General features: G+C 43.5%; 1 protein-coding gene across 2 annotated transcripts in view; it reads left to right on the top strand.

The window, feature by feature from the left end:
• REDIC1 (regulator of DNA class I crossover intermediates 1) overlaps positions 1-12,786 on the top strand; it is a 960,655-nt gene that overhangs the window by 192,678 nt on the left and 755,191 nt on the right. The gene's annotated exons all lie outside the window — the stretch shown is intronic.

The raw sequence follows: 12,786 nt of genomic DNA on the forward strand, positions 1-12,786 counted from the left end.
GCACCGGGGGGGCCCGTGCGTCCCCAGCATCCTGCGCACTCCGCAGCCCGGCCTTTGCAACCGGGGCAGCAAAAGACAGCTTCGACTGTTTATTATCCTGCTTGCCCATTGCAGGCTCGTTGGAGGGGGCCGCTCCACACCCCAGAGGAGCCAAGGTCGCCCCCGCCGCAGGCAAGACAGGAACAGGGGCTCACAACGGGCAGTTCCGCCCCCGTCGGTACCGGAGCAGATGACGGGCCCACCCGGCAGCGCAGGAGCAGTCCAGGAAGGGAGCCTCTCGCCAGTCCACACCCTCACAAGAGCAGAACCGGCCAGCGCTCTGTTGCGGACCTCGGCCGCCCACACTCAAGAAGGAGGAAATCCCACGACGATTCACCCCCGCGGCAGGAAGTCCAACAGGCTAACAGCAGGGGGGCCCTCAGGCAAAAGCAAGGAACTGCGTGGGGGGTGTTAGGAGCAATCCCAGGGGGCCCCAGCAGCGGTGGAGTCCTGGTCAATGCCGCACTTGGGCACCGCTACGCATCTTTCCTCAGGCACCAGTCCCGCTGAAATCGCGGCCCAGCGCCACCTCCGCCAGGTCTCAGGGCCTTGTCGCAGGGTGTGTAGCAGGAGGGTCACCCACATGCCAGGGGGCTGCAGATTCGCGGGCAGCGAGGGGTCCGAAGCTCCACCGGCGGCGAGTCAGCCAGGGCACAGTTACAGCGTCGGGGGGGGGGGGCAGCCATCCAATTCCACCCCAAACAGCGCGGTCCGTCCAGGATGGGGGGGGGCGGCTCACCCCCCACGCCACGCAAAGAGACCCCGCCGACCACCAGCACAGTCCGTCCAAAGAGCACAGGACCCACGACTAGTCAGGAGCCTCACCGCCGCCTGCCGCCTCCTTCTCGCCGGCCGCCTCCTCGCTCCCCGCTCCGGAGATCTCCGCGACGTCAAGGGACAGGCCGTGGCCCACCCACCTCGCGGTCAGCACTGGGATCGCGTAGTTCCAGATCCCGGCCGCCGCCACCACCACGCAGCAGCTGTTGTCCCGGCGTAACTTGCGGCGCCCCTCGCTAAGTCCTCGAGAGTCTCCCGGCTCCCAAACTGCCGTCGGAGCCGCCGGGGGACAGCAGCTATCTGTACATCTGGTCGCGGTCCGGCGGGCGATCAGTTACTGAGGATAATTGCAGGATATTAGGCCAGGCAGCAGGAGCCTCACGCGAGTGCGGCCATACTGCGTGCGCGCCCTCTAGCGCCCCCTCAGACATCAAGACTTTCACCACCATCGAAGTGGACGCTGAAGACACTGATGGCACCAATTTTGCCACTGTTAAAAACTTGATTGACCTCGAAATCGCAACATATGATGTCAAAAAGGTTTCTGTTGCATTATTACCGGCAAAAAAAGGCTTGTAAAACGTTGATCCCATCTATTTTAACATCAGCGATTTATCAAGTTGGGCTTTCTTCATCCTCAGAGTGGTATGGCTAGCCTTCCGCCAGTTTTTCAACTCATCAAGCATCTGATGCTCCGGTGACTCAGACAGATACCCCACTTCGTCCCCTGAAGCCTATAATACCTCCAGACGACCCTTTACAGCACCATTACAAACCTAAATCTTTCACCAGTTAGAATGACCTCCAAAGCTACTTCCAAGTCTCCTATTACCAAATGGAAACCTCTTTCACCTGTTTCAACAGCCCCGCCCAGAACGCCCTCTAACAGAAGGACTATGTCTTTTTCACTTTCTGGATCAGATATTTTGACACCCCACGTTCGTCTTGTACACCAATCTCTCCACCTCAGTGACTATCTAGGATATCTCCTGTAGATGATATCCTTACTTTCCAAGATTCTTTGATAAGAGGTTTTACCAAGATAAACATCAAGATAGACCCTTCTCAAAAGTTTTGGTCATTTTTGAAACTTTACAACTAACAGCAGCTCCAAAACCCATTCTACCTCTTCTTCAAGGTCTTCTAGACATTGTTGAAGAAAAATTCCTCAATTAAGCTACTGTAAAAGCTGCTAGAATAAGATTGCTTTAGAAATATAAGCCCCCACAACAGGATCCTGACTGTTAATATGGATCCTACACCTGACTCAATCATTGTCACTGTGGTTAGACGTAAACATGGTTCTACCCCAGAATCCAAGCCTCAGCCGGAAAGAGAGAGCAAAAGAATGGACGTTATAGGTAAAAATATCTGTGGCATAGCCTCCACCGACTTGAAGAATGCCAGTGCAGCAGCTCTTCTGGGTAGATATCACAGAGAGATTTAGAAAGGAATGAAATCTTTTGTGTTTGATCCTAAAATTCACAGACAACACGATCTTTTGGAGGTGATTAAAGAAGGCTTATTTATTTCGAATCAATCAACCAGTGCTGCAGTTGATTCAGCCTAACTCTCTGCTTTCATTCTGCCTTGAAGATTCCCTCAAAAGATAATCTTTGCTTCGCTTATCCACCCCCCTAAAACCTGATGCCCAGGTAAAAATTGCAAACTTGCCCTTTTCAGGTACATCACTATATGGACAACACACTGAGGAAGAAATGCTCAAGTTGAAGAATGATGCTGAAACACTTAAAGGTGTGAGCCTTAAAGAGCAAAAATCATTTTACAGCAACAATACAAAACCAGAGGCTAGCGATACTACTATCATAGGGTTTAAATCCCTAGATGGCCATACCAGTCTTCCCAAAAAAGGAAACAATCACAAAGACCATACCGGAGGAGATATCAAAAACAGAAGATCCACTCCAACAAAATCTCTTCAGTTCAGGGGGAGAAACTCTTCTAACACTAAACAATGAAAATCAGACACCACCTTCACAGTTTTCACCTCCTATGGGTAAGTGGTGACTTTTTTCCTGGAAGAGTGGAACACCTAACCACTGACAAATGGGTGTTAAACATCATACAAAACGGATATTCAATCCACTTCAAACACACTTCTCTGTCTGTTCGATAAAGGCCTTTTTCAGTGGCTTGTCTAACAATCTACAAGACAAAACATATTCACTACTGCAAAAACGGGCAATAGAGAAAATTCCTTCAAGCCAGATCAGCAAAGGTATTTTCTGGTCCAAAAGAAAAGCCATCCCAAACAATTTCGACCCATTCTGGACCTCTGATTCTTAAACAAATTTATCAAAAAAGAAGAAATTCAGGATACTGGCCCTTCATCAAATATATCCACACATAACATAAGAAAAGGCGAATGGTTATGTGCGATAGATTCACAGGAAGCCTACTTTCACATTCCAGTTTTTCGTCCTCACATAAAGTGTCTAAGATGTATGATAGGGAAGGACTATCAAAATGCTGTACTTCCATTCTGTCTAAGGTCTCCTTCTCTAACCTTCTCAAAATGCATGGCAGTAGTTGCATCTCACCTGATAAAAAGAGGAATACTTGTATATCCCTACCTCAACAATTGGTTATAAAGGCAGACTCTCTGTGGAAGGTGAAGAAAGACGTCAACACCACAATGAACTTACTGTCCAGATTAGGTCTACAAATAAACTTCAACAAATCTATCACAACCAAATGCAGTGCCTCACCTTTCAAGGTGCAAAAATGGATACCTAAAATGAAAAAGTGTATCCTTCGGGGGAGAGAGTATTAATAATACAGATGAAATGTGCACACCAAATCCAACAAGTCAACTTGACTGTTTATCAAATCGCATCCCTTCTAGGATTCATGGCATCCTGCATATTCATAGTCCCAAATGCAAGATTCTTCACGTTACCTCTTCAATATTGTCTAGGGGACCAATTGTCACAAAATATAGAACATTTGAAAGATTGAATATATTTAACAGACATTGCACTGCAATCTCCGACCCGGTGGTCCAAAATTTGCAATCTGCTAGTAGGAGTTTCTTACATGAAGGAAAATTCACAAACTGTTGTCACGGATGCATCTCTCTCAAGATGGGGCACACGTATAAATCCCCTCACAATTCAGGGACGTTGGTCTCATAAAGAAAGTCTTACCACATAACCATGTTAGATCTAAAAGCAGTCCATCTAGTTCTCAAGGCTTTCCTACGATCTCTCATCTCCAAAGATCTGAGGATTCAAACCTACAATACCACAGCAGTGTATTATATCAACAAATATGATGGAACAAAATCAGGACAATTATCACTTCAGACTCAAGCAGTGTGGCACTGGGCACTAGCAAGAGGTTTGTTACTTGTTGAAGCAGATTTTCGCTGTTGTTTTCACAATGAAAATCACAAATGGGTCCTCAACAATGAGGTAATACAGAACATCTTCACAGATTGGGTTTCACCAACATTAGATTTATTCACTACGGCACAAAACAAGAAATGTAGAGACTTCGTATCCAGGGTGTCAGAACCACTCTAACTGTGCAATGCACTTTTGATCAACTGGCCAACTCCATTTGCCTATGTGTTACATGCGGGATATATGAGGCCAGAACACATATTTTAATGCAATATTCTCTCTGTTTTATTTCAGCACATACAAACTTAACTACCAGATTTCCACAGTCTTCTCTTTTCTTCTTTTTTTTCCCCCAGGGTCGGAAATTCAGGACCACCATAAAAGAAAGATATGCCACTAGGGATGAAGAAGAAAAAAAACACAGGAAAATGTTTAGCTAAAAAAAAATATTTAATTTCAGGCTGGGGCTGTGAGGGAGACACCCAACTCTCACGTATTGTCCTATCCCGTCACCAAGTCTCTGGGGAATCTTCATAATTCACCTCGCTAGTGAACTCAAAACTTCTCAAATCAAACTTAATTTATAACGACAAAGGAAAAGAAATGCACTTAGAATGCTTTAACTCTCAATGAGGCATTGCTGGACTCTGCGAGAAATTAAAGCCCTGACACCGCCCGTATCTATGGGTCTAAGTACTTTTCATACTGGTGAACCCTTTGTCTCTTGGGATTTTCTATCCCTCCACCTGTTAGCCTTTCACCTACCACTGTAGCCCAGTATACGTTGATACACTTGGGATAGCCACGTTGCTCCAGGAACGTGGCGGGGCACTTCTTCACAGCAGTGGCCTCTGGGCTTTTCTCTATCCTTCTTAGTCGGAATCCGCTTTCTTCTCTGATCTCGAGACTCCAGCTCCCAGGTTGACTGGGGTATCGTTCAGTGTCATCTTCCGCGTCATCCCCATACCATTCCCTCGCCGATAAACCGTCTTCTCCCTTTACGTCTGGCTGAGTCATTCCATTGGTGTCTTCTGTGGTCATGTGCTGTGCCTGTCCTGACTTTTTAAAGAGATTGTCGTCTGGTCAGCATATGGGGAGCTGTTCTCTATTGAGGTCTTCTGATTTTAGAAGTGAACGCAGACTACACATCATGCTTATTTCTGCCTATCTTCCTGTTTGTCTGCTAATGGAGAAGTTGGTTCAGTGCCTCTGGAATCAACATATGGATACCACAGAATGTCAATTTCATCCTCCCCTGATTATTCAGAACAGCCCTGTATGTGACACTACGCTTTTCCACCGATACCGCTGGTGGTCTAGAGATTATGCAAATCAAACCTAAAAATGATTTTAAACACACCGAACTGCGAGACAGTGGTGATACAGAGATGGCTCCTGAGATCGCACAATATGGCTATTTATTTTTACCTGTGTAATGTACGAATATCCTTAAAGAGTCAAACTGACCATCAACAAGCTTATGCTATTCTCACAAGTGGAAACAGTTCTGTATGTGCTGTAAAAAAATTTCGCATAACCCCATTTACTGCGCACAGAAAATCTCCAATACAGTCATCCTTTTTCAAGATTCCTGTGATTAAAGATTTTTTAGAAGGACTTAAAGTTTTTCCTCCAGTTAAAAGACCATTCTCCTTCATGGGAACTAAACCTAGTGCTTTCAAAATTGATGAGTCCCCCAATGGAACCTATTCACAAATCAACCTTACAGAATCTGTCATGGAAAACTGTTTTTTTTAATAGCCATAACATCGCTTGAAGAGTTGATGAACTACAAGCATTGTCATCTTTTTAGAACCACTTAAAGTTTTTTTTTATCATAATAGAGTAGTATTACGTACACATTCTTCCTTTTTACCAAAAGTAGTCTCAGGTTTCCATGTTAATCAATCGATCACACTTACTACCTTTTTCCAAATGCTTCTAGGACAGCTGAGAAAACTCTACATTTTCTAGATATTAAGAGTGCTCCGTTTATTTAGACAATTCTAAGGATATAAGAAACTCCCACCTGCTCTCTGTAAACTGTGGCTCTTTACTGCAAGGTCTAGGAGCTTCAAAAAAAACCATCTCAAGATGGATAGTTTCATGTATTTCTTTGTTACCAGATTGTCAATAAACTTTTACCAGGAAAACCGAAGGCTTACTCTGCAAGAGGTAAAGCAGCAACTATGGCGTTGATCAGGCATGTCCTGATTCAAGATATCTGTAAGACAGCCACTTGGAGATTAGTACTCAACTTTCCCAAGATTTTTTTTTCTTTTTTTTAGACACAGACACTCAATATTGTCCGTAGGTTCCTCAGGGGCCTTAGTCATCTCCTTTACCATTCATTGTGCCTCAGTGGGGCCTTAATTTGATTTTAACTTATTTGATGTGTTCTACTTTCGAGGCTGTACACAAGTGTCCCCCCAGGCTTCTCAACTTGAAAACAGCCTTCCTTGTGGAAATTATTTCTGTCCGCAGAGTAAGTGAGCTTCAGGCTTGATCATCTAAGCTGCCTAACCTCTCAGTCTTTCCTGACAAAGTGGTGCTTCGCTCAAGGGCCTCCTTTCTATCAAAAGTGGTCATCCCATTTCATGTATGCCCGTTTATCACCTTGCCTAACTTTTATGCTTCTCCACATCCCTCTAAAGGAGAGAAACAACTCTACTGTTCGTTCCCAAAAATACCATTGTCGTTCTCCCTTGAACGCACACAAGTGTTCCTGGTGGACGACCAACTCTTCGTGGGGTTTGTTGGTAGCAAAGAAAGGTTGGGCTGTACAGAATGGGACCATCTTTAGATGGGTTGTACTCTGCTTCAAAATCTGCTACTAACTGGCCAAAACGCAACCTACTGAAGGTTTGCGGGCTCATCCACCAGAGTAAAAGTGGCCACCACTGTGTTAGCCACTTTCTTCTGATCCTGACTATCTGCCAGGCAGGGACGTGGGATTTTCTACACACGTTCACCAAACATTACTGTCTGGACAGTCCGGTCCGCAGGGATGGGCACTTTGCCCGTTCGGTCATGCAGGACTTTCTCATTGGAAATTGGTTCACAGATGGGGATGGTATTGCTTTGCTATCTATACTAAGGTAAGGAATTTGTGGCTGTAAGTTCGTGTCAGATGAACAATTTACTTACTTTCCGTAACTCCTTTTGTGATAGAGACTATATCTAGCCACTGATTCTTTACCGACCCACCCATCCTCCCCGCTCTGCAAACAGATTTCTAGGGAAAGGGAGACTTCTTTCTGGGCCCTAGTTTTGACACACGTGTGATCAGTGTTCTTCTTGGCTCCGCGCTTCTGGTGCGGAAAGTCATGAAAAGTAACTGACGTCAGCTCACCTGGTAGTGCCTATATAGGTACTGTGACCACGACAGATGTGGAGCCGATCACTGCCACCGACTGGCACGCAGAGGTACTGCTCACAAAAAATCTTCCAGGTTCAATCTGATGTCTGGGGAAATTGTAAGGGAAGGAATCTGCAGCTAGATATAGTCTCTACCAAATAAGGTGTTACCGAAGATAAGTAACATGTTCTTATGAAACATCACTTAGCACTCGCATGAAGAAAAGGAAACTTATCGCAAGAGCAGACTTTATTGTGGCAAAAAAATAAATTGTATTAAAAGAGTGCCAAGTGAAAACTGAAGAAAAGCTCTGTTGGTACTGAAGGAGATACTTAGAAGGAAAACCAGGAAGTTCCAGACAAAGCGAAGGGACTGTCTTAAGCAAAGAATTGAAAATCCTTTGATTGACTACACAAGCAGTAGAAAGAATAAACAATTATTTCATGATACCAATTAATCTAGATTTAGATGGGCTTATTAATAATTCCAATTCAGGTCATGGTGGACTATGTGGCTACCTGAAATTTTGCAGTTACACAGTTGGATAAAATACTAATCACACCTACTGAAAACAAATAGGTCTCTGAGTTGAAGTTGCAGGTGACGGCCCTCTCCTTTCATCTGGTCCAATAACCCAGAATATTATTACAATAAGGCTATGGTGTTCAGGAGTGAAAGGAAAACACTCTAAAACCATTGAGTTCAATCTACTTGATGCACTGGAATACGGCTTTATCATTGTAATACCTTAGCTAGATCAATCAATCAATCAATCAATCAAGCATTTGTATAGCGCGCTACTCACCCGGAGGGTCTCAAGGCGCTTGGGGGAGGGGGGTCCGCTACTGCTCGAACAGCCAGGTCTTGAGTTGCTTCCTGAAGGAGAGGTGGTCTTGGGTCAGGCGGAGGTGGATGGGGAGGGAGTTCCACGTCTTGGCAGCCAGGTAGGAGAAGGATCTTCCTCCTGTTGTGGCTCTTCGGATGCGGGGGACGGCGGCGAGGGCGTGGCTGGTTGATTGAAGCTGGCGGGTGGGAGTGTAGAAGGTCAAGCGGTCGTTGAGGTATCTTGGGCCTTGGTTGTGGAGAGCTTTGTGTGCGTGGGTGAGGAGTCGGAACGTGATTCTCTTGCTGACGGGGAGCCAGTGCAGGTTTCGCAGGTGTAGATCATTATAATCAAGTCATAGACTCGAAGAAACGTATACTTACTTTTGATTCTGCATTCCATGCCAAGCATTGCTTTCCAGGAAAAAAAATGTGTCTCTCCCCAGTTCAGTCTTTGGTTCGCATTTATAAGATCGCTATTGCAGCTGAAAGGGATGTTCAATTACCCTCTTACTACCAGGAATTTCTAGATGTATTTAGTGAGTCAAAGCGGAGACATTACCTCGTCATAGTCAATACGACTATCAAATTCATCTTGTTCCTGGGGCAGAAGTTCCCAATTGTAAAATATTTAATTAAACAGACAAGAAAACCCCCCACTTGAGGGATTAGTTGGACAGATATTTGTCCAACGATATCATTAGACAATCTTTCTGTCCAGCATCTTCCTATTTTTGCTTTTTACCCAAAGCTAATGGAGATCTGAGGACATGTATTTGTTTTAGGGCCTTAACAAAATCACAGCTAAAAACAAATACCATCTTCCACTTATCCCACCACTACTCAACCAAGTTAAGGAAGCTAAAATCTTTACTAAACTAGACTTGAGAGCGGCATACCACTTAGTCAAAGGAAGGAAGGGAGACAAGTGGAAGACTGCCTACAATGATCATTTTAGATTATTTGAATACCAGGTAATTCCATTTGGGCTGTGCAATCCTGCGCCATCCCAGTATTTCATTAAATATGTCTTAAGGGAGTTTATGGATCATTTGTAACTGTGCACATTCAGAACTTTCAGATTTTTTTTCTACCGATCAAGGTTGCACATTCAACATGTGTCTGCAGTCCTTTTAGCTTTACGTGAACACCAGCTGTACTGCAGCTCTATAAATGTGATTTTCACGTTGCCATGTGGAATTTTTCGCAGTCATGATCTCCCCTACTGGTTTTAGTATGGCTGAAACAAAGGTCCAAGCCATAAAAGATTGGCCAAGCCCTAAGAGTGTGAGATACTTGCATTGCTTCTTGAGGTTTGCCAAATTCTATTGCTGTTTCATTAGCCCTTTTTCTAATGGCATTGCATCAATTACTCACTTTTGGAGAAATGGCTTAGCTTATATTTTGTCACCTAAGGTGGACAAAGCCGTCCAGTGGCTAAAAAAACGCTGTTTTGTGTATGTTAAATGCTGCAAAGTATAACTATGATAGCAGAAAAGCAACTTTTGGCGATCAGAGGAACTTCAGGGAATGGCGACGCCACTAATTGGGAGCCAAGCATACTGTGACTGTCTTTACTGATCATAGAAACCTTCAGTTCATCCGATCAGTTTGTTTGGGTACACCAAGCCAATTAGGCCTCATGTTATTTTTCACAGAATTTGACATTGTTGTAACCTTCAGCACCGGGGCAAGATGGAGAGAAAATCACTCCCATTACAGAAATGGGCTCTATCCGTAAAGCTCAGCAAGTCATCTGAGCCATTAATCAGGACACCTTTCTAGAGAAGGTGAGACAAGGTTTTCGAAAATTCAAAGCCCGAGGTTGGTTAACACAAAACCCAGTTAAAACAGTCGTATCAGAGCTACCCTTCCAAGAAAGAAGGATCCTTGTACCCACTCGAGAGTTACAAGCCTTAGTCTTCGATTGGCACCATGTAGCGCCAACTGCCAGCTATTCCGGAGTATCTAAAACGCTAGAGTTGAGTCAAAGAAAATTCTGGTGGCCTACTCGTCGAAAGGATGTTAAACTGTCTGTGGCCAATTAAAATGTATATGCCCAAACCATATCAGATTGTTCCAAACCATGTAGTCTGCTCTTGCCATTGTAAGCACATATCCCTAGACTCTGTCTGCCTAATCTAAAGATAAACAATTGCACACAATCCTCCGGAGTATAGGTAGTTTAACCAAAATGGCAACTTTATTCCCTACAGTATTATGACCACAGCTTCTCAGTTGGTGCAATTCTTGATGTAATATATTCTTAGACTCCATGGATTGCCAATCAAAATAATTTCTGAGCAGGGATTCCCAATTCACCTCTAAATTCCGGTAAGCATGTTGTAAACTCGTCAATTGAAAACTGCCCTTTTAACGAGTTTCCATCCTTAGTCTGACGGGCAACAAAAAAGGTGAATCAAAGCTTAAAGCAGCATTTACGTTGTTACCTTGCAGACACACCTGGCTCTTCGGCCGAACTTTTATGTTTAGCACAGATAGCCTTTAAGAACACCCAACACACGTCTACAGGTTTCTCTCCATTCTTACTTTTATGTGGTAGACACCCAAGCTTTTACCATGTATTCAATCACTAGAACAGTACTTCCCAACCTATGGGTCACAAGCTTATTTTTAGTGGGTCGCGAAAATCAAAGCAATAAATAAAGATGACTTTCAAATTCTGTGTGAACTTGTCACATTTGCTGTGATCGAAAGACAGAGGTCAAACTTGAACTGCTTTATTCACTTAACAAACTGTTTGGTGTTAACTTTTCTTTCTCACACTGCAAAGTGAGAGGAGTTTTTACAGTGAATTATGTGACAATGTGTTTTTTGCGATGCACAACAAAATGTAAATAACTGTAAATGAACTGTATACATCCAGAAATTAGGAAACCAGAAATAAAGCACTTTTTAATTTATAATTCTAAAGTGTGCTGAAAAGATATTTTAATAGGATCAAAACAAGATGTGATGCATAAATGATAAATTTTCACAGAAACCCGATTTTCACACATTATCATTAGTTTGCTATATAGCTTTCAGTTCAGCTGTATGTCTGTGCAAATTTAATGGCCATTTAAATCGAAGATGTGCTGTCTGTAAATGACAATGCCCTACCGCACGAGGCTTTAGTTAGATTAAAAAATCACCTTTTTCATGTCCATTAAAGTTAAGTGGGTCACGAAAGTTTGTTGTTCTAAAAACTGGTTTGTCGTTTTAAAATGTTTGGCAACCAATGCTCTAAAAGAAACTGCTTCCTTGGAAGTGGCAGAAAGGGTGCAAACTATTAAGGAGATTTTGTAGAAAGTCCATCAAAATTTAAAGATAGCAAAAATAAACTACAAACAAAAAGCTGACAAAAAACACCGACCTTGCCAAAATTATGTAGTTTGAGATAGTGTGGTGAACAACTTAAAATCTTTCCTTTCAACATCACGCCAAATTTCGCCCAAGATTTATTGTTCATTATATGATCATCCAACAAATCAATCCTGTAAAGTACCTTTAGGGTCTCGTATCTTTTCATTATTTGACACAGTGTTACTAAAGCCAACCAAATCCAACAAGATGCCTCAACACCCACCTCTCATTATTAACTTAGAACCAGAATGTGAGATACAAGTCATACTGGACTAAATTCTGAGGAAACAAATTTTGTTTCTTCTGTCATGGAAGGTTTTGAGCCCGAAAAGGACTTATGGGAACCTGAAAAAAATGTAAGCTCCAAAATTGCTCACTCTATGCCACACAAAAATCACCACTAAAACAAGCCTCATGAAATGGCCTTCAAAAAAGGGGTACTGTGATGACATTACAAACGCGTTTCATGTTTCTCTTGAAAACCTCTGGAAAGACCCATGTACGTGCCCCTGCCAATATTTATTGATGTACTTAGTAAATAAGTTGCACGATCGGGGATGAACTCAGTTCGGCATCTATTGGATGCCCAAGGTAAAAGAGACCCGAAAGATGCCATGTGATTAGAGTGTCTAGGGGGGAGAAACCTGCTTAGGTGTTTTCATGCCAGTGCACAGGTCAGCCCTCACTGCCGAATCTTCAGGCTTCTGATGCCTGGAGGTGTGGGCTAAGACACGATCCCAGCTTCAGAGTGCTGTTAAAACACAACACTCTGTAGATGGATGTCTGGATTGCACATGTCTGCGGGGAGAAGTTCAACTACAGCACAATCCATTTTGTTTATTTTAGTTTATATTCCTGTTGCCACGGAGCAAAGGGTCCGTAAAAAAAACAAAAAACAAATATTTGTCTGTTAATATATGCATGTGTTTGTGAGTGAGAATCCGAGTGCGTGTATGAATACATGAAAGTTAATATGAGGGAAGGAGTGTGAGCGGTGTTAAAAGGAGTGAGTGACTGGACATTTTGAGATGGAGTGGAAATGAGTTAGGGATGTAGCTA

Source organism: Triturus cristatus, chromosome 4_1 (genome assembly GCF_964204655.1).
Source record: "Triturus cristatus chromosome 4_1, aTriCri1.1, whole genome shotgun sequence".
NCBI classification, from domain to species: Eukaryota; Metazoa; Chordata; class Amphibia; order Caudata; family Salamandridae; genus Triturus; species Triturus cristatus.